We start from the raw sequence: 15215 nt of genomic DNA, 5'->3' as shown, positions 1-15215 counted from the left end.
CTACAATACATCATGAATAATTAAGGCAAACCAAGCGTTAAAATCAGATTAGGAGACACAAACACGTATCAATACAACATATGTAACAGTTAAAAATTAAATCTAAGGCTAACAATCAGGGGAGAGTTGTTTGTACATCCCTGACTGCCCTTTCAAAAGAAATTGCTGATGGGTGATTTGGCACAATGTCAATGTTACTTTGCCAATACAAACTTTTATTTAAAAATAATTTGCAGAAGAAAAATCAACCAAAGTTTGAAAATATAGGAACTAATTTAAACTGTTCTGATAAATGACTTTGAGACCTCCTGGTATAGAGAGCTAGTTTAATTTAAAAAGTAGACCCATCACCACCATTACTACTATTGAATGTAAGGTTTAGCATTAACCTAATGTTACCAGCAGCCAATTAATATGATCTATGGCGATAACTGTGTCATTGTGCAGTACATATCAAGTCTTCTGATCTGCATAAACATCCAAGTTATTCCAACACTGTATCAAAACTAATCCTGAACTCAATAATGTAGGAATACAAGAGACAGTGAGGTAGTGTTGCCAAAACCGAGCACTAGAGGGTGGTATATCCTCAGTTTTTTCTCATGAGTTGAATCTTAACAGAGGGATTGTGTGTAAAATTGATGCCCATTTAAAACACCAACCAGACTTAAAAAATATTGCCAGTTTTAAAAAGGAGCATTTACAATAATTATACAAATTAAAATACTGTTAGTAGTTTATTTGTGGTTTAAGGATAAATTCAACTTCACTCCTTCGCATCAAAACTAACAAGAAAGGTCCTGACTGCTTCATGCTGTCCAGAAAATAAAACAACCTATCGAACTTGAAGTAAAGCCGGGTATTGATCCGAGCTACACTTTTCTGCTCAGAGGAGCTGAAAATAATTTTAAGGGTATAGACTCTTGGTGAGAATAAATTAGTATAAAGTCTAAATTTAAAGAGAAACCACCAGAGAACAAGCTGCAGAGAGAACTGAAATTCATTCTTGAGACTCAGTGAAGCAGATATACACCTGCAGAGTGTTTGCTTTATTCTGAGTATAATCATTTGGATGGTGTATAACCTTCACCAGGGAAACTGTTCTCTTGTGGCTCTGTTAGGTCTTAAATAACTGTAGAGTTTTTGATCACTAGTGGTACTGCAGAGCCAAGTCTTAATGAGAGAGCTTCCATACTGTGTCTACCTTGTTCCCTGCTGCCAGCACAGACATGTGATCAGCTGGACTCTGTATGTGCTGTAGGATGTAAGCGGTGCACCAATTAAAAAGGAGAACAGAGTGTAAATACAGGTTGTCTTTGCTGACGTGTGGGAAATCAGGGACGATGCAACAGGGCAGGCAAAGCAGGCCTTTGCTAAGGGGCCCCAAACTGAGAGATGCACCGGAGAACGACTGATTATATTTAATTTAGTCAGAACCCTCTTAATTTCTACATTTGCTATAGACACCATGGTTGTAAACCCCCTAATGAGGCCCCGTGTTATAGCTTCCTGTGACAAATATTTGTGGTTTTACAGGTTTGGTTGAAGACTAGAATGACTAAATGTGTGCGTATTGACACGTGAAACGATCTCCGGATAATCTCCTGAGATTGTTGGTGCAGTGGACATTTCCCCTCCACTGGAAGACGGACAAACACAGGATACTGTCCGAGTGAGCTCATGTGGAAATTCAGGAGGAAAACGTCCGCAGAATTCATGGCGCGTGAGTGGGGACGTTCATGACATTTCTAACATTCAAGGGATGCACAACTGAAATAAATAAAAAGGACCAAAATAGCTCAGGGTGAAAAATAGGAGCCACACGCGTATAAGTCATTGATGAAGATGTCAACTTGGAAAGAGCTTTTGTCGATAAGGGCCGATGAGGTGCTTTAACAAAACCATGCACAATTTATACGTCATGTCCTGCCCCTCACCTGAACACTCCGGAGATTTCCCTGTTGTTGTCGACACGTCTGACTCCGAAAATCTCCTCATAAGTTCCTCATACATGAAAGGAAAACTCTGGAAAATGTCCAGTTTTCTAGACATGTTCCACAGTTCATGTCAGAAAACAGCTTATGATGTGCCCTATAGTGGAAGTTTTGCACCTAAACGTAACTACTTTACTATTAGCCATGTGTGTGTTTGTGCTTATGTCTTTGCTGATGAATTTTGCCTGACGCCCCCAAAGTCCCTTGAGACGCTCCCGCAGGAAATGTTTGCTCGGCCTTAGCATGAATGAAACTGGGCATTTCTGTGTGCAATGGTTTCTTTCTCTGTGCCACCACCGAGGGGCACTAAAGTCAGAAATGCTCACCCTCTCTGTAGAGGTTTTTAAACATTGGGTTAACAGATTAAAAACTCATCTATCACCACTTTATCATCAAGAGGCCACAGAGTCAGAAATATATATCCTCACTCACCTCATCTGTATTTATACTTATATACATGTAAGAATGGAAAACAATACATATGCCTGATGTTCTTCCTCACACAAACCACATTTAATTATAGGAGTCATGTTATATATTGAATACTTGATAAACTAAATTAGAGCTTCATTCAGAAACAGAATGTGTGTTGGTTTTTCTTTTAACCTTTTTAGATGGAGACACTCGAAATAAGTTAATTCTAATAATGATCATTTAATTTTTTAATTCCAGATGTTTCACCTTAAACAAACGAAAGTTCAACAAACCGTTCTCTCTGGTAACTTTAGTTTATTTGACACCATCAGTCAAAAGGATAATACGGTGAAGGGGAGGCTCTCGCTGATTGGTTGCCAGCAGTTTGCCGTCGGTGTGACGTGATCGCAGCCGTGAGGAGGAGGAAGCGTTTAGAGAGAAAACCGTCAGAGAGGAGGTGAGAGGAGAGGAGACCATCCTAGGCTCGGCCAGGGACACAGTGGGGGAGAAAGCACGCACACGCAGAGCGGAGAAAAGGCTCCTCTGTGCACCGGAGCCCCGCACATCTCTGACGCGGGAGGAGAGTGCCGACCTCCCGCCGGAGCCTCCCGATCACGCACGGATACAAACGCGCAATTGACCGCGGAGCTCTCCTCCTCCTCCTCCTCCTCCACAGCCGGGAGGACACGCAGCCTCGGGGCAGATGCGGTGGGATTTATCGACCCGATCCACGCGCACCTGCACATCTGGAGCCTGGAGGACGCTGCACCGACCTGACCTGCTCCACATGTGGATGTTTTTTTCCCACCGCGGACGCAGGATGCAGCTGATGATGGAAAGTGAGTGTAATGATCTGCACTGATGAGACCTGGCTCGTGTCACATGCACGTTGATGCATCTCATTCACTGACCTGGATGTTATTGACCTGCTGCATTTATTTAATATATTAAGTTCTGGTGTTTCTCATTTGTCGTCAAAGCCACAACCAGCAGATGAAGTCACAGTGAACTACTAGGTCTTATTCTCATCGATTAGAACAATTCGATTCTAATTTCTATCAGAGAGCAAATGTATAGTTGAACCATGTGACAGACTTTTTCCTCCAGGCCTGTTGTGTTTCATTCACCCTCCAACATCCCGATCTAATAAATGCAATTCATAGTGAGACGGTTACTGATGTGTCCACTTATACACACAACAAGAAAGTGACGCATATGTCAACGCATCTGTTTCCCAATTAAAAGCACTGACGTCACACGCGCTGACCAAGAGAAGCGTGAGTTCATCATGAGGTTATTTCGAGCTATAACAAATAAACTAACACACACACACACAGTAATGGCTGTTTTTCTCAAGAACAACATTTATTGAGAAGAAAAATTACACAGAAGGATTCACTAAACCAATTGAGCGCATAACAGTAATGCAGGAGTGTAAAAGACTAAGGCATAAAGACCATTTGATTTTTAAAAGTTTTTTCAATCTGTGATTTTAACCTGATGATTCTTAATAAAAATTATGAAAAATATATAATGAGGAGCTGAGTTTACTCTTAAAGCAGGGGGGGGGGGGGGCTTTATTTGGGTCAAATCTGTGGGTGTGCTTGAAAAGTGTGGGAGGAAGGATTCAAACTAAAAAACAGCTACAGGTTGACTTCATGGTCAAAATTAATAAGTCACACCTTCAGTTGTAAAGAGCAACAGGAGCTTTTTAGGTTAGTTAGTTAGTTAGTTAGTTAGTTAGTTAGTTAGTTAGTGAGCTTATTAACCATGTTGGAGTTAATAAAAAATGTGGATGAAGTCTTATAGAGTGGCAGGTGGATCTTTCATTTTAACTTTCCAAATCAAAAGAAAGTAATAATCATGTATTAAAATGAAGAACTGGTTCTATTTGATTGAAAAGTTATGGGTGTAATTATGTTACCATTTTTCAATTACATGTGCCAGTTTTTGAATGAGGCCTGTCACTAAAGGCCCGATGCATTAACACCATCATCATTGCCTTTGTTCCCAGCAGGAAGCTTCAGACTTAACCTTGTGCTGCTGAATCAACCAGCGGAGCGTGTTCCTGTCTTTGGTTATCTAGCTGTATGAGTGTTAATCCTCCTTCATAAAGCTAGATAACCGAAAGTAGGAATGACCTCCACACCCCCCATCTCCTAACGAAGAGAAGAAAGAGAGAAAATCCCAGATGGCAACACAAGAGGACATGGAGTGTGTTCAGGTAGGTCTTCACATATCAAACAATTGTTTTCATCTGAACGTGAAAATGATTTGAGTCATTTATCAAAAAATAAGGTTTAATCACAGTAAGAGGTGAACCATTACTCTACTAACTGATACGTTGGTGTATGATCTTAACTGATCAGGTTCAATGTCAAACTTTTTCCACTTCAAGCTTCTCATTTGTGAGGATCTTTGTATTCTGATGGGTGAGTTGGACAAAATAAGGAATCTGAAGACATGTTAAAGGCTGTAGGACGGAGTGTTGGACATTTTCTTTTTCCACAATTGACATTTGACAAACAGACAAAATCCATCATGAAAATAATTATTAGTTACAGCCTTAAGACACAGAGAGAAACAGATCAATACTACAATTATGTCTTTTTATTTTAGTTTTTTGAAATTAAAGTATTTACACTCTGATATGCTTTTAAAAGAAGATAGAAAGTCATTTTCTGAAGGATGTCAGGGGCACATTTCAAGGATTGATTTAAACAGATCATCCACTTTCTCATTTATACAGAAGAAAGTTAGGAATACAAAATAAATCTTTGTGACAGGTGAGTAGGTAAGAAGAAGAGACGACCGCACGTCTTCTTGCTCAACAAAGAACATTTCATATTCAGTTAAAGATCTTCTTCAGATTTATACCTGCAGAATGCAGAATGCAGCCAGTGTTGACATCTCAACTTAAATGTTTCTTTCCCACATTTTCTTCTGACAGACTTTTGATATGTCTGATTTCACTATTACTTGCTGTTAAGTTGTCCGTTCATTATAATGTCTCTGTTGAACAAACCAAAAACTATCAAATAACTTAACTTTTGCTTAATGTTGCTGTTGCTTTGTTTAAACTCAAAAGCTGCAGATAGTCAACTGTGACCTGAACAGAAAAATATAAATTACACTTAATTTGTGAAATAATTGAATCTTGCACTTATTCAAATAATTGCATCAAAACAGATGCCCTCATTCTTTTGCTTATAACATGCTGAAAATTAAACAGACCGATTGGAAGAATATATGTCCGTTATAATAAGCAAACGTTTGATGATCTGCAGGTTTAAATTATACAATCAAGAAACTATTGCTGTTAACTATTGCTGTTAATTCCCTGATCCGGCATATTAACAATAAAGTTAACATATACATAATAAAACGAATTAGTAAATCAATTTTGCATGACACTGTCTGGTTTAGAAATTATTTAGAAATTATCATTACTTTTTGATTCATACTAAATACATTTGTTTTTTTACATTTGTTTTACTATAGGACAGATTTTAAATTGAATCTCGATGCTCATGCATAAGGAGATTGTTCAACTGTCATAGTGAAATCTAAACCGTTTCCCTGTGTCAGACACTGACAGTGCAGAGGCCTCCTGCCATGACTGAGTCTCATGTGCGGGTTGCAGCTCATCCTCATGAACATCATGTTGTGTGAATGGAAGCCATCTTGACGGAGCCTCCCTGCTGCCTCTAAAATGGTTGTGTTGGCGCGGAGCTGTGGCGCGTTAATTGGCGCATCGTTGCGTGTCTATCAGGCGCTAATCAGCGCGGTGTGTATAAGGCCTCGTGTCCTGAGTCTCATCACTGGTCTGTGTGATGGAGCTGCTGCTGTAATTAGTGAGGTCACATTTCTGAGGCCTGTGAAAGGTGAAGCATTCAACTGCTTATAGTGTAAAAGTGAATATTAAAGCAGTGAAGCAATGGTGCACAATGCCAGGACACTTTCATTTAAGATTATTATATTATCGGTTGGATCTCAGTAATATCATGAATCATAACAGGTAAAACGTCAATTTAGTAAATTCAGGTTTACAGTAACCACACTGGTGATAGTGGACTGCTCTAATTACCTCAAAAATACACATGACTATAGTTTTATAATAAGCAAGATAAATAAATGCATTCATCCAAAGTCGTTTTTCAAACTCTTGACATTATACGATTATTAAGACTGTCAATACAGAGCAGACAAAATAATTCAGTTATTTTAATGGAAAAAAAGCTAGGAAACATAAAAAATGCATAAACTGTATATCTACAATACGTTATAAGAAATAACAAATACACTTTCCTTGCTTAAGATTTGATCATACATTGTTTTTATGTTTATTTGTTCCTTTAAAACAAATCTTAATTAACTAGTCCAAAATATTGTTACCTTACATTTAGAGAAATGATAGAGCTTGAATAATACTACTAATGCTACTAGTACTACTACTTATAATAATAATAATAATAATAATAATAATAATAATAATATACAACTTATAGTGGAATGATAACGAATAATATGAAACTTAATTCTTCTGAATATATGTATTTAAGTCAGAGAAGCGAAGGCTAAAACAACAGGCCTTTTATTCTGTAAAGCTGTTCTGGTAAAAAAAACATCAGTCCTAGTTCATTCATGCATTCATTATTATTTATTATTCTATTATATATATGGGATGAGTAACGGAGCAATGTACACTTTTCATTAATGATTCCATAACCATTAATTATACATCGCAGACGCAGAGGATCAGAGCAGCAGCTTGCATTTATTTTATTTTCCAAAAAGGCCAGATCCTCGAAAGCTGGTAAGAATACAGATGTTGAATTTGAAAAAGGAAAAAGGATATAAACTGAAGCCTCTTTACTGTACCTCCATCCCAAACACCTGTCAGTGTCCGTCTGTATCAAAGCATCACCTTTTTACAAACTGAGCACAAATGACAACAACTTCCTCCCTCTTGTATCCAGATGTTTGAGGAGCTGGTGGTCCCCCTCGTGTCCAGATGTTGAGCAGAGCTGCAATAGTGTTGACGTGCACACAGGCTGAATTTACTGTTCTGTTAAATACTCATCATCAAAAATGACCCTGCGTTAATTGGCATTGCTTCTGACGCAGAGATGATCGCCTACTCACGTGCATGCGCCTCTGTTTTATCCGCAGTGTTGAGAGAATCATCCCAAACAAATAAGAAAAATGCGCTGCAGACATTAAGGCTTCTTGCAAAAATAAAAGTCTTTATTATCCGAACGGTAGCGCTCTCTGTTGGTTTGTGGTTTCCACATCTCTGCATGCGGTAAAAAAAAAAAAAAAGAAATCAGACCTGAGTCAAAACAAAGAGCCTGACGAAGACGCACAATAAAGGAAACAATCGCGCAACTCCAGCCGTAAGGAACAGGACACAGACGAGCGGTGCATATTAACATAATTGCATAGAAACGAGGGGAGCAGATATTTAAAGGCGCAGCAGCATCAACCTCCGTCTGAGAACAACAACAAATCCAGATCAGTGTTTGAATAATGCAAGCAGAAATTAAACTTTCATTAGTCATGGTCAAATTGTTTGTGGTGTTAAATATTATTTATAAAGGTGAAGTAGGCCATTGATTCATCAGGACAATTAACCTGGACTTATAATACCTGTTAGAGGGAGCTACACGTTAACATCACAAAGCCAGAACATTTTACATAACATACATGTACATGTGTCTTCATTAAGGTCCAGCTCCTTTTATTGTCCTTATCGTTTAGAATCGTCAAACATGAACTTTAATTAAGATTGTGGAGTCAAAACTGTTAAATCATGTCAGTTAAAAATGCTGTTTTTTTTTTCATCATGGTATAAAGAAGTAGCCAACTGCATTAGTCAGCACTGTGGCCTGACAAAATAAAAGGGGAACTGTTCCTTTATTAGAAAGCATGCAGGCTGTAATTAGACAAGCAGCTGGGGGGAGGGAGCATGTGTGAAGGTGGCTGATAATATGAGCTCATCCAGTAAAATACTCAACGGCAGCCAGGCACAGATGTGAATCACCCTCATTATCTTCTTTAAAAAATGTATTTCAGTCTAAGATGCAAATGTTTCTCTGTGTGAACCAGTTTGGTGAATCACACTGAAAGAGATTCAGACCTGATGTTGCTGAAATTACATTATATAATATTTACAGTGTATTTGTGTTGTGTGTGTGAAACCAATTGAGCATCTCAGAAAGCTTAGAATTGTGCGACAGGGTCCCTGAGAGTTACACTGATTATTTGCTTATTTGAGAAATAACATTTGATATCAACGAACCTTCTCATTTTACTCTGACCACTCAATCTTCAATAGTTATCATCAATCAATCAATCACATTTATAGCCCCTATTCACAAATAACAATTTGTCTCATATGGGTTTAACACTCTGCACAAGGTGTGAAAACTACTGTCCTTAAGGTGAGGAAAACCATGAAATAAAAAATTCAACTGGAGAAAAAGAAACCTTTAGAGAAAGTCCCAAGAGTCAGACAGAAGTGTAATCATAATATTATTAATGGGACCAACACTCGATATGCACCTGTACGGATGTAAAGTACAAGTGATGTTTATTCCCCCGATGCACAGACACAGTGCAGCCCAGTGTCGGTCGGGACACACTGTCCCCTGCAGCTGCACAAGACCTGTTGGTAAACAGCAGCCAGAGTCCACATTATCATTCTGATCCTGGCTTTGCCCCACAATGGCTGCTTTGTGAAAGGAGCACTTGACAAAGGTCCGCCACCTCTTTTTTCCCCCAAAACTGCACATGTGAGAGGCTGCTGCACTGAATCCTGAGCGTGCAGCGAGGTGGGGACCACGCTCCAGACCAGACAGTGGCAGATGACTGCATTAGCACTGCAGCCATGAGAGTGTCTCCTGGAAAAGTTGGCCCTTTGTCCTCTTTATGTCTCTCTCACAGCCAGTGTATGGGTGTGTGTGTGTGAGTGTGTGTGGTCTCATGCCAGAACTAATGTTAACGAAAAAGAATAACGTGGCCAATAGGCCAAATGTATACACTGCTCAGCATAGTTCTCTGCTACATCTCAACAATTCTCGCTTTTGCAAACATGAAGCCTTCCTAAAATTTTGTCTAGTTTAATTCCCACACAAAACACAAGTGATGTTCAATGGGGCCTAAATATAAAACTATCAATAACAGGAGGTGTTATGCTTTAAATTGAAGCATGACATTGGAAGAAAACACTGAAAGTTGAAATAAATGTTAATTTGGAAAATCATGTGAATTTCCCCCGCTGTCCATTGAAAGCAATCGGATTAAATGATAAAAAACGTACAGATCCAAATCCCTAAAATGCAATATCTGAAACATTAGAATTCAGTTATATAAATTTTGTCTGTAAACAAGACAAACAGAAGAGTTGTCTCCTTCCAATCCAATACATCGGATGGAATTGCCCTCCTTCAATCAATCTGTCTCAAAAGATACACTAAATAAAGATGAAGTAGATATCATTTTTGATTATTTTTGGAAATGTGCTTTAACTCTGTAAAGAAAGGTGTAAACTGGTGGCATCAATAGGAATCATATAGACATATACGTTGACTTGACTTGAGCTTTGCAGAATGTGAGAGAGTTGCACAGTTGTGTGCTTTTGGGGGTGGGGGGGGGGGGGGGTTGCATGATTACCAGAGTTACTGAGCATATTAACAGAGAGGATAATCAATTACAACACACAGATCAGACTGTTCAGCTCAGTCAGCCTGAGGTGTGCTTGTTTGTTTTCTAATGTGGGACCTTGTTCTCATGATTTTACCGTAGCGTAGTGACCTGATCATGGCTGTCCTGTCTCCGTACCAGAACCTGGTAGGTAACGAATGTAAGCTCCCCTGAAGGCAGGACATTGTATGTTTTACGTCCCCCTCTCCCCCCACAAAGATACTGCAGCTGCGATCCTGTCTTAATCTGGGGGGGATAAACGTGATTATCCTGCTATGGCTTGTTCTTGGCTTTGTAACAGCAACAGGGGACCTTTCACGGCTCCTTTTTTCCCATGGTCGAGTGGGTCTGAGCAGCTAAGACCCCCGATGTGGACGAGTCGCCATTCATCAGCTGCGGGCTGCAGCAAACAGGCATATCACACCGATCCTCTGCAGGCAGATACACAGAGATAAACACTGAAGGTTGAAAATATGACATTTGTATGATGGAGCTGCAGCTCGTCACAGTCTACGTCTCGACTGTCTCAGTCGATGCAGCTGTAACTCAGATGTTCTCTGTAGATCCTGGGTGACTTCATCAGAGACATTGGTGCACTGTACAAAAAGTGACTGTATTATTAATATTCTCATTGTTATTACTATTATTATTATTATTATTATTATCCAGATGTCTTGTTTTATTTATTATTTCATTTGAACAGAATATTTTATAAGATATGTCTATTTGTTTTTTAATTATTTTCTGGAACTTTCTACCACATTTCAAAATCTAAAAATTTTGTTTGCCAAACTGCACTTTCAAATGTCAAGAATTAATATCCTCACATCCCTAAACATTTGCTTCTTCGTGATTTAAACAGCAGATTTTTAACGTTAACAATATGTAAAACTATTTCAGAACAGAGACTCTCTCAGGGAATGATTTCCATTCTCCCCCGCCAGTCCTTCAGACAAGTCAGTCAAGTTCAAGTTCACAGGGGCACAAACGTCTCGACTCTTCATTCACTTCTGTCATCCCCCATCCCCCCCACAACCACACCCCCACCCCTCCTCCCCCCCCATGTTCTTTGGTGACTGCATGGCGTTACTCTGACAGAGGGTTGTTGTTATGGCAGCAGCCTGGACAGCTCGGCTATGTGCTGCTGAAAAGCACGGCCTGTCAGAGAGAGAGAGAGAGACAGACAGAGAGAGAGAGAGAGGGAGAGAGAGAGAGAGAGAGAGAGAGAGAGAGAGAGAGAGAGGTTCCCCCCAACAGCTGGGCACAGACACCCACCCCCGTTCAGACACCTCCCAGACCCTGGGAACACCAATAATTTCACATTCATCATCCTCACACACACGCCCACATACACACACACATTCTTCTACTAACCTTAACCATCATAGCTAAATGTCTAAAGTCTAAACCAGTGAGGACCGGCCAAAATGTTCTCCCTTTTGTAAGATCTATGCTCAAAATGATCCCCGCAAATATATATAAATAAAAATACAAGTACAAGTACACACACACACACACACACACACACCCCAACCCATCTCAACCTCCTCCACTGTTAAACCATAACTTTTGAACTTGAATTCCATATATCTTGGTCAAACGAAAAGCAGCAGGCTTTGATTTCTAAAACTGTCAGTGGGCACAACTGAGCCATTGCACCATGCCCATGTGCAAGATACAAATCCATAAAAGATCCATGAAATACATAGCATTACTCCAAACCTGACATGTGTGCTAAGTTTTGTGACATTTTGTGACTCAGTTCCTGGCATGTGTGTGTGTGTGTGTGCGTGTGTGTGTTGTAGGGGAAGAAAGAGACACATATTTTGTTAAGGGCCCATTCAACTCTGAGCATGAAAGCCTGATCATTTGCATAAACTACATGCTGTCTGATGGGCGGGGGTGTTTGGGGGGTGGCAGCCACACTGAGAGAAGATATGAGAGAACATGAGAAAAAAAAGAAAGCAGGATTGTGCATTGTGAAGCTGCAGGAAGAAAGAGAAGATGTGAATACGAGAGAGGGTGAAAATTGGCAGAGAAAGGGTCTTACCATGTCTCCCAGTGGGATTAAATTGTCCAGGAACCTTTTTATGTATAATTTGATCAATCTGACAGTACCTTGGCTGTAGGACTGAACTCAGCCTGATCTCACATCGCGCCCCCCCCCCCCCCCCCCCCCCCCCCACCTGAACGTCATCCGATGAGATGTTCAGATGATGCAACCAGTCACAGAACAGTGTAAATGTTCCTTGTGGTCCCTTTTGACATGATTTCTTATGACAGCATCTGCACACAAAGCACGTTCTGTGTGAAGGTTCAATTACCGAGCTGATTTTGACTGATCTTATGTTTGTTTCTTCTTTTTTTAGAAAAGAATCAGAGTGATGCTGGTGCCACCCTCTCTGTGCAGGATGTGCAGCGTCTTCGTCGGTGTGTTCATCACATGGATTCTCTGCAGCCAAACACAAGGATTTGTCTCTGTGCAAATTGGACAACTGCAGGAACGTGTTCTCTCTCTCCTCCAGACTTTAACAAAGTTTGAACCACAATTCATTCATTGATTTCATTTTCATTTTTTGGTGTGAAAATGAGATTTGATATTGAGTCATCAGTTATACTTGAGTGGAAGATTTTATTTTCAAATGCATGTTGTTTTTTTGAGAATCCTGTCTGTAAAATGATTTGGAAGAATTTTGAATGAAATGTGATAAATGTGATAAAATAAATATTAAAAAGAACACAAATTATTGCCTGTGGTTTCCAGGTGACGAGCTACTTAAGGGAATTGTCGCATATAATGACAATATGTGCTTTAACTCTTGACTATCACATTTGAGCATCAAGGATAGTGGATTTTACTTTATCAATGACACTATGGTATTTGAAATGATAACAGTCCGAGGAATGAAATGCTTTTGTTTCATTTCATAATAAAAGAAATGTTGAAGCAACATGATCAATTTGTCATCATTTGCGTTGTTGAAATAAAGGCTGGTCTCTGTCAGCACCTTGGACAGAGGCAGTCTCCAGGTCATTGGTAGGGGTTGTATTGTGGAGCTATTTAAACTTTCCATAAACAGGCCGGCACTGCTTTTTCACATGTTCAATAAAACAGACAGAAAATGGTGAGAAATGTGAACAAAGATTTTCTCTTTGTTTTGATCAGTCATCTCTCGGATAGATTATCAAAAGAAAACTCAAAGATGAAGCGTTAACCAGTGAACAGGTGGAGAGAGGCCTTGGCTTAACACACATGACGAAGAGCACAGAAAGTGATGTGATAACATGTGAACTCTCCCTTTACACATTGCAGACTGTAATAACGTGACAGGCTCCCTCCATACTGTGTTTCTACATTTGATGAAATCATGTACAAAAAGCTGAGTTTACCTCGTCACACTAACTTGCTCACTTCAGTCCAAAAAAGTCTTAATATCTTCACCTGCACCAAGACTGAATCCAGTCATTTGTCTTCATGTTGTACCGAGACATAAAACATTCAGATGATTTACATATTGGTCCCATGTCACCTAATAATCAAAGAGTCGATCTCAAAAGATGGTATTAAGTTGTAAACTTTACTCAAACGCATTGTTTCTGTAGCAGCACACAGCGTCAGTCTGCTGTGGGCCTGAGGGAGTCGTGACCTTTCACCCTACAGGGACTCAAGCTGACCCGGCACAAGCCGACAGACACGTGTGTTTTCCCCTGATGTGTCTGCGACCCCTCGGATACTGTGACCTGAGGATCATCAGGGCCTGTTTAGAGGAATCAAAGGTCATGGTGATTTTCTCTCTCTTTTTAATCATTAGCCCATAATCATTAAGCACATATTCATCATTAGAATCACTTAAAATACTGAAATCATAAGGGAACATTTTCACAATTCACTTTGTGAAGCACCAAATAACAACATAAATCATGTCAAAGCCGAGGCCTTATGTTATTACTCAGTGACTGTTTTTTATCATGGTCGTGTTTTAATGCAACGTTAAGACACAGTTCATGTATGTGACTCTACATCCTGACAAAAGACATGAGAAATATTTTTCAGTTACTGGAATCTTCAATTACAGATACACCGTATGTCTGTAAGTTGTCCATTTTAGTCATTTGGTTTTCTAGGTCCCCTTAGGCTTGATGACAATCTTTATACTGCAGAAAACAAAGACATTTTACACATATAATGTGCTTCCAATTTTGTGGCAACATAAGTCTCATCACCTACAAACTCTTTTGAATTGGAGCTAATTCCTGCAGTCACAATGAAAAGAGTGGAAGCTGTTGAGCAGCAGATCAGTGCCCATGGTTTCCAGGTGACCACACACTTATAGCATCGTGCATATACTGCCTGGGATTTTTTTCTCGACTCTATCACATTTGAATATCAAGGCCTAACATCTCATGCACGTCGAACACACATACAGTCAATGAAACATTTCTGGTCATTTCATAAAAAGCGAATGTTAATAAATAAATATAATAATAAGATTAGCTAATAGACAGACAGCACTTCCCTCCTGTCACCGTAACTGTGTGTGATGCATGGGAAACCGTGTCAGACAGGGATGAGGAGGAGGAGGAGGAGGAGGAGGAGGAGGAGGAGGAGGAGGAGGAGCGGCTGGCTGCAGGTGCTCTCTCTCACAGAACTCAGTGTGAATTCATTCATTCATTAAATCCACTCAGATTTTCTACTTGTCATCAAATAGAGATAGATGTTTCCTATTGTGTTCAGAGTCACATTACTCACCAAAGCTGAAAAATTCATTTCCAGACACTTGGGCGTGCTGTTATTGTACATAAATAAACCAGCACTTATCCTGTAGCACCTCATTCTTTACACTGCTGCACTACGGGCAATAATAACCCACGAGACAGGACTGAATTCAACATTTATTTGTTGTAATCAACAGAAACATGGTCTTAAACTCTGCAAGCCGGATGCAGGATGTTCAGAGTGGACTCACATGTCGTTGCACTACCTCATGAATGAGTAGTGGGCCGCTGTAGACCAGGGTTGAGGCTGCGGAGGGCTGCAGATGATTGTCTAGTCATTTATATCTTCCAACTCAGTGAGCTTTAGGTCTTGTACTCTGAGTTTGC

The 15215-nt window shown here is 39.8% G+C and overlaps 1 long non-coding RNA gene across 2 annotated transcripts; it reads left to right on the top strand.

Moving 5' to 3' along the window:
- The first annotated feature begins 2872 nt into the window (after positions 1-2872).
- LOC117759253 lies at positions 2873-13068 on the top strand. 2 transcript variants are annotated; one of them, XR_004613452.1, is made up of 3 exons: positions 2873-3247; positions 4426-4632; positions 12482-13068. It is a non-coding gene; the product is annotated as an uncharacterized LOC117759253 (long non-coding RNA). The 2 variants fall into 2 exon arrangements; XR_004613451.1 differs by having other exon boundaries at positions 4423-4632.
- Positions 13069-15215: the final 2147 nt, after the last annotated feature.

This window comes from Hippoglossus hippoglossus, chromosome 3, assembly GCF_009819705.1.
Source record: "Hippoglossus hippoglossus isolate fHipHip1 chromosome 3, fHipHip1.pri, whole genome shotgun sequence".
Classification (NCBI taxonomy): Eukaryota; Metazoa; Chordata; class Actinopteri; order Pleuronectiformes; family Pleuronectidae; genus Hippoglossus; species Hippoglossus hippoglossus.
Note: the sequence above shows the minus strand (reverse complement) of the source record. Positions and strands in the feature narration are given on the sequence as shown.